The sequence below is a fragment of the Mustela erminea genome, chromosome 5 (genome assembly GCF_009829155.1).
Source record: "Mustela erminea isolate mMusErm1 chromosome 5, mMusErm1.Pri, whole genome shotgun sequence".
In the NCBI taxonomy this organism is placed as follows: Eukaryota; Metazoa; Chordata; class Mammalia; order Carnivora; family Mustelidae; genus Mustela; species Mustela erminea.
This window is the reverse complement of record NC_045618.1, coordinates 120,840,782-120,850,500: the sequence shown is the minus strand read 5'-3', so window position 1 is coordinate 120,850,500 and position 9,719 is coordinate 120,840,782.

The following is a 9,719-nucleotide window of genomic DNA, read 5'->3' as shown; positions in this document are numbered from 1 at the left end:
GCCTCCTGTCCCATATCCTCCGTTCATCCGTTCCCGGGCCATTACTGTGCTCACTGTCTTAGTACAATTTAAACTCCTTTCTCATTATACTTCTTTACAGACTGGCTTTTTTCTGGCTATGCTGGAGTACCTATGCCTCCAGAGTGTTCTAGAGCAAAGAAAACAGAAGTAAAGCTTCTGAATTATCTTTAGGAAGCAAGAACAACATTGGTATAAAAGAATGGGCTGGGGAGGGTACTTAAAAACAGCCACTCCACTTTAGAATTGCTTTCTCAAGTTAAGAAAAGCATATTGGAATTATAATTGGAGTATAGCTTTATTCACTAATGAATGTAAAGGGAATGCCATCTTTACAAAATTATCTTCCAATCTCCATGTAGGCAAGTCTCCTGTTGTCAAGAACTTTGGCACAGATTTGAATCTCAGCTCTGTCACGTCCAGGCAGGGTGACTTTGGGCAAGTTACTTCTCTGTACTTCTATATTCTCATCAGGAAAATGGGAAGAACAGGATCTTTCCTGCAGGGTTTTGGGAGGATGGGATGACTTCCCTGGAACACAGAGGAAACGCTGCTCACTCAGTGCTCTAAACTTCCTGTTACATCTGTTAAATCAGACTGGTTGTTGCTGCGGGCATCCCGTGCACTGCTAACTTCAGAAACTGGTTCTGAACTATTTTACCACTAAGCGTCATGGAAATAACTCATGGAAATTTCCCTAATATGATCTATTACCACTTTACTGTTTTGTGTATCTGGAACATTATGAACTTACATCAAATGTCCTCACCACGTCTACTGAAATCAACATCCTTTTCCTGTCCTTTACCCATCAAAAGAGACATTTACATTAGCAGATTTCCACTACTGATCCATCTTTGATCTTTGAGGTTTAAGCGAACCTCACTCGGCCATGGGCCTCTCCTTTTCTGCCTTGCTGGATTCTATGTGCTTAAACTTTAGCTGGAATTTTCTTATCAATGTTCTTGGGGAAGGTTAGATTCTTGGCTGTTTTTAAGTACCATCCTGTCCCATTCTTTTATACCAATGTTGTTCTTGCTTCCTAAAGGTAATTCAGAAGCTTTACTTCTGTTTTCTTTGCTCTAGAACACTCTTTTTTTTTTTTTTTTTAAGATTTTTTATTGGGCGCCTGGGTGGCTCAGTGGGTTGGGGCCTCTGCCTTCGGCTCAGGTCATGGTTCCAGGGTCCTGGGATCGAGCCCCCCATCGGGCTCTCTGCTCGGCAGGGAGCCTGCTTTCTCCCTCTCTCTCTGTCTGCCTCTCTGCCTACTTGTGATCTCTGTCTGTCAAATAAATAAATAAAATCTTTAAAAAAAAAAAAAAAGATTTTTTATTTATTTATTTGAGAGAGAGAGAGAGAGCATGAGAGGGGAGAAGCAGACTCCCCATGGAGCTGAGAGCCCGATGTGGGACTCGATCCCAGGACTCCGGGATCATGACCTGAGCTGAAGGCAGTCGCTTAACCAACTGAGCCACCCAGGCGTCCCAGTTTAGAACACTCTTAAATGAACCTAAGAACCATCAGATCCTCAAGAATTTAAAATTATCAACTGGAAACTGTTTGTACCTGGCATTTCATGGCAAATAGCTCAATTTCCATCACGATCATTGGTCATTCTCCTGTTTTCAGTTCCTCTTGAGTCCGTTTTATTAATGTCTTTTCTTAGAAAAGCATTCATTGGGCCTAATTTTTCCATTTGTTAGGAGATAAACTGCCCTCAGATTTACTGGTTAGAGAAAAACTATAAAACCCTCCTAGTTCACACTTGTTTGGGTTTTGTTTTGTTTTGTTTTGTTTTTCCTCCCTGAGATTCATTCATTCATTTCTAATTAAAAAGAAAAACAGTCTCTTATAACATACACCTCACTCCGGGCTTTTTGTAGAAGGTGCCCTGCCCGCCCTCCCTCAACCCCAATCAAACACACTCTTTTGACCGTCTTGGAAACGCCATCCAGTATAACCAGCAGCCCGCATGCTAGAAGAGTCAGAACACAGGAAGGGGGACAAGGCAAAGAAGACAATGGTTGCCAGGGCAGGAGCCTCGGGAGGCCACAGGAAGGACTCAGCCTGGACCACACACGGCGAGTACACACTTCTAAAATAAGTACCAGTGTCGGACTCCTCCCCCAAACCTTTGGGGTGGAACCTGGGCATCAGTAGCTTCCCTCTCTTCAGACGATTCCACCACGCCCCCACGGATGAGAACTAGGCTCCAGAAAATGGAGGGAGAGAGACACAAAACCTTTGAAGGTGTGCAGCCACGTGGCCTCTAACCCACACCCATCCCTCGAAGACCCGACCCCTAGACCACGTCATTCCCATGTGTCTCCATCAAGAATTCTCCGTTCCGGGGCACCTGGGTGGCTCAGTGGGTTAAGCCGCTGCCTTTGGCTCAGGTCATGATCTCAGGGTCCTGGGATCGAGTCCCGCGTCGGGCTCTCTGCTCAGCAGGGAGCCTGCTTCCTCCTCTCTCTCTCTCTCTCTCTCTCTGCCTGCCTCTCTGCCTACTTGTGATCTCTCTCTGTCAAATAAATAAATAAAATCTTTAAAAAAAAAAAAAAAAAAAAGAATTCTCTGTTCCAAACACAACAGCTTAAGTCTTTCCGGACGGGTCTGAGAAACAGGATCCTGTATTCACCCAACACAGGTTTCTGGCATTAAAAATGCCTCAAGCCAAACAGAAAGGAAAACAAACAAACAAACAAAAAAACCTCATACACAAAAACAGAAAAATTCTTTCCCCATGAGGTGGAGAAGCAAGGCTTAAGACATAGATACCTCGGAGAGATGGCTCCTGGAGCCCCTGGCTCTCCTCCCCGCAGACGTCCCACGGCCTTTGAAAGAGTGTCCCGGAAATGAATCCTGGGAGTAAGATCTCTGAGCCTTTCATCTCTGCTCTAGATGTGATTACACCACAGGGTGGCATTTTCAAACAGAATGTATGGCTCAGGAGAAAGTCTCTTGACATCTCCAACACGACAGAAGCTTAGTCGATAACCATCCTCCACTCCACCTCACTGTTCCCCAGAAATATACCCAATTATCTTTCGCTGTCCCATTGGTTGGCCTTTTCCTATTTTATTCTGCTATTTTTTAAATAAGGTTAAAATAACTTCTCTTTAGTGCTGGATAACATGTCAACTAAGCGGGCTTTCAAATTCCTCGTAGTTAATCTGACAGTTTGATACATCTCTGTGATAATCAGTGGCAACCCCAAAATCTCCAGCTTCCCTAGCAATTCTGCATGGAGTCAGACGGACCAGCCAGGACCCTGCCGCGTTCTATGTTTGTATCCTAGGGCACATTTTCAAGTTTTAGTTTCAAGTATTGCCTACCTCATGGGATTGCAACAGGGATGCAAGGAGATACCCAGTGCAAAGCGCTTAACGCAGTGTCTGCCACTGCGTAAACACGACCTCTACCCACGCGGCTGCTGTTGATTTCTTGTATTATATTCCGCATCGAGGACTACGCGAGGCACTGTGGATACAGCAGTGCGTGAAATCAAAACTGATCCCCGCTTCCATGGGGCTTACAAACTAATTCTCAGTAGATGCCAGCTGTTATTTCAAGATGCTGAGAATGGGAATGATCCTTGCACTGCTGAAAAATGAATAGTGTGAGTGGTAGAGCGCAGGCCTGCAGCCTTTTCCCGGGGTTTGCGATTCCCAAAGGGCGGGTATGTGCAGTTAGGTTCGCTGCAATCCAGGCAGCACCGAAGAAGGGCCAGAAGACTTTCTGACTTCAAGTAAACTTGCAACGACGGGGATCGAGGTGCAGAGACACAGCCTGAGATGGCCCACTGCCTCCTCCAGGAAGCCTTCCCAGGGCGGTGTTGCTTCAGGCAGGTCAAACTCACCTCCCTGGGCTCTGCTGTCTTCCTCTGCAAAAGGACAAAGCTGTGGCAGGTGATGTCTCTGCCGGCCAGTGCTTTTTCCCGTAGAAACAAATGTGGGGGTTGGGGGAGGTCCCTCCTAAAATGATGAATCCGGTCTACCGGCTTTAAGATAGTAGCCCTGAAAATAACTAGGCAAAATGTTCTTCCACAGATTGAGCTTTTAAACTCTCTCTTTTTTTTTTTCTTTTAATTTTTTAAAAGAGAGAGAAAGAGCAGGCATAGGGGCAGGGGAAGAGGGAGAGAGAATCCCAAGCAGACTCCCCACTGAGCCCGGAGCCCACCTTGAACCCAAGGCCAGCCCAACTCGGAGCCCACCTCAAGCCCAACTCAACCCAACACGGGACTCCATCTCACAACCCTGAGATCACGACCTGAGCGGAACCAAGAGTCCAGAGCTTAACAGGCTGAGCCACCCAGTTTCCACCGGATAACATTAATAAAACTAGGCCCCTGTGGCAAAGGCTGTTTCTTACCTGCCTGGACATTCATTTTCCCTTTTATTCTTAGTAACTAAACCCCAATTTCATTTGAAGTCTCAAGGTGCCCAGCAAGAAGACCTGCTTCCTAGCCTGTCTTGTGACTCCAGTTAGAATTATACTGAATTCCGGTCAATAGCATGTAAACTGGTCTTTCCAGCACATCTTCTGGAAAGGAAAGTGTCAGGTGCTTTTTTTCCTCTCCTGAACAGCAATAAGCAAAAGGAATAGGTGGGAGTAAAATGCTACCGAAACATGCAAAAGAGGAATTTTGAAAAGTCAATGTTTCAACAAACTTTTTACTTAAATATCACCATAATCCAGCAAGCAAGCCATATGCATTCTTTTTAGAGGATTGAGTTAATGGCTCTTACATCTTTTACACCTGCCAGAGGGAAAAATGTCATCACAGTTAGACTAATTGTAAGTTTTCAATTCAACATTCATTCACAAATGTTCGTGATTATTGAAGGTTTCTCATATTCTCTTCAATCCCCTATGAAAAACAGACCCAAATCCTCGTGTTCTAGGTGACATTTTTATTAGAAAATGTAATGCAGTATCCCAAATAGAAAATTTTATCTACTTTCAGTTAAGATTTCCAAGATGAACTTCCTAAATAAGACCATCTGTATTAGTCAGGGCTCTCCAGAGATGCAGAACCAGTAGGCGATATACATATAGAGAGATTTATTTTAAGGAATTGGCTCACAGCATGATAGAGGTTTGGCAAGTCCAAAATCTGCTGAGTAGGCTGGCAGGACAGAGACCCAGGAAAGAGTTGCATTTTGAGTTCAAAGGCAGTCTGCTAGCAGAATTCCCTCTTCCAGTGGGGTTGGTCATTTTTTAAATGGAAGCCTTCAACTGATTGGATACGGCCCACCCACATTATGGAGGGTGATCCTCTTTGCTCCATTTACTGACTTAAATGTCTATCTCATTTACAAAAATAGTTTCATGAAAACATTTAGAATAGTGTTTGACCAAATATCTGAGTACACGGCCCATCCAAGTTGACACATAAAATTAAGTTTCATAGCATCTTAAGTAGTTTTATTTGCAAAAATAATAAGTCTACATAAATCTATCACAGTGCGTATGTGGAAAGAGACCTCTGGAGGTTCTGTGACCTGGACAGACAGGAGGAGTCCATACCGAAGGAACTGGCCTTCTACTCATCTAGTTCTGCAGTAGTAAATTCTCAGATTGTTCTGAGATTGTTACCAGTTATACCTGGGGAGTAGCCACGCACATAGCTAGCAAACAATTGGGAAGAGACAGGTGCGTAGAGACATCCTGAATCTTCCCATTTGCAAACAACCTGACCAAGTCCAACCCCTGTCAGAAGCTGGTGAGAAATCTTGTGAGCCTTCAGGACAGAAATTATACACCCCACCTGGCAGGATGGCCCCATGTGCCCCACACTGAATTACCCGTACACAGCTAAGATTTAGTGCCATTTGCCTCATTGAAGGAACTTGTATCCTCTGCCTGTGTGTAGTGGGGTCTTCCAATTGTGAGGCTGACAGCCTGTTTGTTATCAAACAGATCAGTAAATCCACGGCGGCAACACCGCAGCTCCCAAAGTCCATGACGATTCCCAAAGCACACGGTGCCACCTTGCACATAAAATCTTTAATGCGGGCTTAAAAACACTTCCCACGTTGTGTTAAATACATACCACACAATTCAAAAACATTAATCAGTGCAATCTGTTAAACAGATGCAGAGAGCAATAAACTGCCTTTTCAGTATAATCTTCCAACCACTTATTTCTATAATGTTTTCCACCCCCAGGAATGTGAAAACTATAAATATCTTGTCGGGGCAAAATCATTTCAAATTCCTTGTCCAACAACCCCCTACAATCCCTCAAAGTGTGTGCATTTTTTCCTGGTTCAGTAACAATTATCGGTTCTCCGGAGCATCCAGTTCTCCTTCATTGGTGAAGGAGGGGGGAGTGGAGGAGAGAAGGTGGGGGAGGAGGGGCTGGGGAGGAGGGAAGAAAGAGGGGCAAGAATAAGGGAGGGGAGAAGGAGAACACATTTTAGAACTGTTTCAAATCAGTCACAGGCTTGAATTAAGCCAAAAGGCTATTTTTAGAATAATATGATCAAATTGTAATACTTCTGACATACAAAGAAAAGCAAGCGTTCTTTCAAGTAAAATTAAATATGAACAAGAGAAAAATCAAGTGTTAGGAAAAATCTACGTATAAGCACAAACCAGGACACTGTGGTTTCTAAATCACGCCTCTTGATTATCTCTTGTTTGGACACCGTGACAGCTTAAGTATATTATGAATAGTTCTGTGAGAGTGATAAAGATGGTCCTTTTTATGCAGATCACATACCTTTGGAATGGAACCTGCAATATGGTTTATCTGTATTAGTTTAAAATGAGGTAAAATGCCGTTTGCACCATGATTTCACTTGATGAAGCCATTTTGCCAGAATGAAAATGCACAGAGCATTGTATGATCATCTTCAAGTCTGGGAAAACAATGAGTGGCAAACATTACGGATTTAGAGGGGGAAAAGTTACCTCTTCAGGTAAGCAAGATTAGACGGAAATGAAGAAATGCAGCTTTACAAGTTAAAGAATTAGAGAGTAAGGACTGGAAGGGGTCTCAGTGACCAGCCTGGGATCTTTGCTTTGCACACAGCAGCTTCCAACTGGAGGGCTTAAGTGATGAAGCCCAAGTTAAATTAATGGCAGAGTTGGCATTGAACTCAAACCTTAGGACTCAAATTCCATACTCTCACCATGGCAACCCCCACATTTTGTGGTGTGTGCTGTGTTCTGAATGTTTGTGTCCCGATTCTGGGTTGAAATCCTAATGCTCGTTGGGATGGGAAGGGGATGGATATGGGGCCTTTGGAGGGGCTTCGGCTATGAGGGTTGAGTCTGCATGACTAGGACAAGTGCTCTTGGAGGAGTCAGACATCTCCCTAGCCCCCACCACTGTGTGAGGACACATTGAGAAGTTTCTGTTGTTGATGAGTTACGCGGTCTGTGGTAGTTCATTACAACAGCCTAAAAGGACTAAGACAGTGTTCAGAGTCGTCAAGACAAATTGCCGAGACAGTCTGGCAATTTACAAAGCGCCTTCACCTAGAGGCTCTGCTGGATCCGCTTTGGTAGGTACAATTCATGGTTATCTGTCACCACATATAAATCCAGTGTTTCAAATCAACCTGAGCAGAAGTCAGGTCCCCACTGAGCCCCGAAACACGGTATGTAGAGGCATGAGATACATTCTTTATACCCAAAGAACTACACGCTACTTCAGAAGAGTAAGATTCCACATGAAACATCATCAAAGTCATAATGGCATAGGGCTCAATGTGTTAGCATTAAAGGATTTTGGAAAAGGTCCACGAAGACTAAATATTAAACTGGATGGGTTGAGAGCTCCATCTCAAGTGATGATAGAATAACAATGGGAACTGTTTCAGGTTGTTAGACAGCAGGCACCCCAGGGCTGTGAGGCCTCAAAGAAGGGAAACAAAAGAGGTGATCCCTGAGACCCCCAATTTCTGTCTGGAGGCATTTACTAGATTCCAGTACACATGGGTAAATACAGAGCTGTGAAGATAAAATCCGAGTTCGAGGAGGCTGACACATGCAATGCAGAGCACCGGAGAGAAGGGAGCTCTGCAGAAAAGGAGGTCCAGACATGTGCCGAGGGCTCCCTTCGTGTCTGGCTCTAGACTAAGCTATGTATTCACAGCGTGAAACTCTGTGAGCTAGGCAAAGGATCCACAAAGAAAAGAATGGTTACCAGGGTCCCGTTAGCTGTACAACGATCAGGACTCTCACAGGGCTTGGGGATGGTCAAGATCAGAACAGCTCCAGTGCAGAATGCTCGTTCCACCCGGAGAGAATTCCTCGCCTTGGGAATAAGGCCATACATTCCCTGGAGGAAAGGCTACAAGGCTACTGTTCCTGCCCTAGCAAAGCTCTAAAGTATTTTTATTTCTTTGTTTGAGAAAGAGAGAAAACAAGTGGCGGGGGGTGTGGGTAGGGGGTGGGGCGTGCAGAGAGAAAAGCAGGCTTCCCACTGAGCAGGGGAGCCCGATCTGGGACCCCGGGATCATGACCTGAGCTAAAGGCAGACACCCAACCGACTGAGCCACCCAGGCAGCCTCTAACAAAGCTCTCAAAGACCTGGAAGAGTCCAGCTATCAAAGCTGAAGAAGAAAGAGAAAACATAAAATTTTATCTGGAGACTTCAATACTCCTCTCTTGGTAATGGATAGAACTAGACGGAAAATCAGTAAACACATAGAACTCTTACACAACATAATCAGCCAACATGACTTAATTAATATTTGTAAAACATTACAGCCAATCAGTGCAGAATGTGTACTCTTTTGAAGGGTACACTGACTAAGATAGATTGGGTCATAAAACAAGCCTAGATACATTTAAAATAATTGAAATCCTAGAGAGCATACTCTCTGACCACAACGGAAGTATTGATTAAAAAAAAAAAAAACTGGGAAATCCTTAAGTATTTGGAAATTAAACACTTCTAATTAGCACAAAAGTCAAAAAATAAAAATAAAAAGGATATTAAAGAACATTTTCAAATGAATAAAAATGAGACATGTAACATATCAAAATATGTGAGATGCTGTTTGGTGTTCTACACAGTTTTCAGTGTTAAATGTTTATATTAAAAAAAAAATCACAACCCAATCATCTAAGCTTACATCTTAAGCTAGAAAATGAGCAAATTAAACCCAAAGTCAGTAGGAGAAAATAGAGGTACAAGCAGCAATGGATGAAACCAAAAAAATGAAGAAACAATAGGGGGAAAAAAATAAGAAACCAAAAGCAGGTTCTCTGAAAGATAAATAAAACTGACAAAACTCTTACTAATAAAGATCAAAAGAAACAAAGAAAGCACAAGTTGGCCATATTAGGAACATCTTACAGATAATAACAAAGAAATATTACAAACAAGTTTATGCCCATAAATTAGACAACTGATGTGGACAAATTCATTGTAAGACACAAATGGCCAAAACTAACACAAGAAATGTAGAAATTGGAATAGTGCTGCTTCTATTAGGGTTCCCCATGCCCCAGGCCCATTTTGATCTGCTCTGTGATATTGGAGCTTGGATCTGCAGACCTCTTTCTTTTGCCAGGCAGCACAGAGATACTGCAGGGGCTTTGCAGGGGAGAGGCGCTTACCATCCTCGGGCCAGGGTGCTCTTCCTGCCTGCTCCAGTGGTGGGTGGCCACTGGAGGCATTTGGTACACTCCATGATGCACCCCTCCCAGGAAGGCTGGCATAAGCAGTGGTATTCACAGGT